The sequence below is a fragment of the Perkinsus marinus genome (assembly GCF_000006405.1).
Source record: "Perkinsus marinus ATCC 50983 genomic scaffold scf_1104296958742, whole genome shotgun sequence".
In the NCBI taxonomy this organism is placed as follows: domain Eukaryota; phylum Perkinsozoa; order Perkinsida; family Perkinsidae; genus Perkinsus; species Perkinsus marinus.
Window position 1 is genome coordinate 1 of NW_003206643.1, and position 1,055 is coordinate 1,055.

Below are 1,055 nucleotides of genomic sequence, written 5' to 3' on the forward strand. Positions count from 1 at the left end.
CGTACGTGCCCAACGCTTTGACAAGAACGTCGGCGAAGTAATGACATCGTTCGCACTCTTCATATGAGGTCTCTTCCCAAATGACGGCTGCAACGACAGCGAATCCGCTGAAATGGTAGGGCTTATATAGGATAAGAGTCTAGAGGTAGATACATTTTTTGGGATATAAATCAATTCTCATCAATGTTCCTCAAATGTCATGCGCTTTGGTTAATTCGCAACCTACTTATTCCTAATGTTCATCAGAATCGCTATAAGGATTCGAAGGCGAGGCTGCTCAGATGTCTTGAAAACCCAAACGGCATCAGACATACGACAGCGGCAGGATTCGAACCTGCGCAGGCATAGCCTAGTGGATTTCGAGTCCACCTCCTTAACCACTCGGACACGCTGTCTGGAAGACGCAGAGGATCTCATCTCTGCCCATGAGAATCGCCACCCTGTTCATGTTGCTAGGGGAGTGGCTCACAGCATCGCGGAGCACCTCAGCAAGGACGATGATATTTAGCTGACTCGCATTCTCGCATACGTAGCCCAGCGCTTTGACAAGAACGTCGGCGTAGTAATGGTATCGTTCGCACTCTTCGTAAGAGGTCTCTTCCCAAATGATGGCTGCAACGACAGCGAATTCGCTGAAATGGTAGGGCTTATATAGGATAAGAGTCTATAGGTAGATACATTTTTTGGGATATACATCAATTCTTATCAATGTTCCGCAAATGTCATGCGCATCAGCTCGTTCGCATCCTACTCGTTCATAATGTCCATCAGAGTCGCTATGAGGATTCGGAAGCGAGACTGCTCAGATGTCTTGAAAACCCATACGCCATCAGACATACGACAGCGGCAGGATTCGAACCTGCGCAGGCATAACCTAGTGGATTTCGAGTCCACTTCCTTAACCACTCGGACACACTGTCTGAAAGATGTAGAGCATCTCAGCTCTCCCCATGAGAATCGCCACCCTGTTCATGTTGCTAGGGGAGTGACTCACAGCGTCGCGAAGTACCCCCGCAAGACGATGATATTTAGCTGAATCGCATTCTTGCATACTC

The 1,055-nt window shown here is 48.2% G+C and overlaps 2 non-coding genes across 2 annotated transcripts; both read right to left on the bottom strand.

The window, feature by feature from the left end:
• Positions 1-313: 313 nt before the first annotated feature.
• On the bottom strand, positions 314-395 carry Pmar_PMAR005801. Its single transcript has one exon. It is a non-coding gene; the product is annotated as a tRNA-Ser (tRNA).
• Positions 396-838: 443 nt separating this feature from the next.
• Positions 839-920, bottom strand: Pmar_PMAR005802. Its single transcript has one exon. It is a non-coding gene; the product is annotated as a tRNA-Ser (tRNA).
• Between the last annotated feature and the right edge of the window lie 135 nt (positions 921-1,055).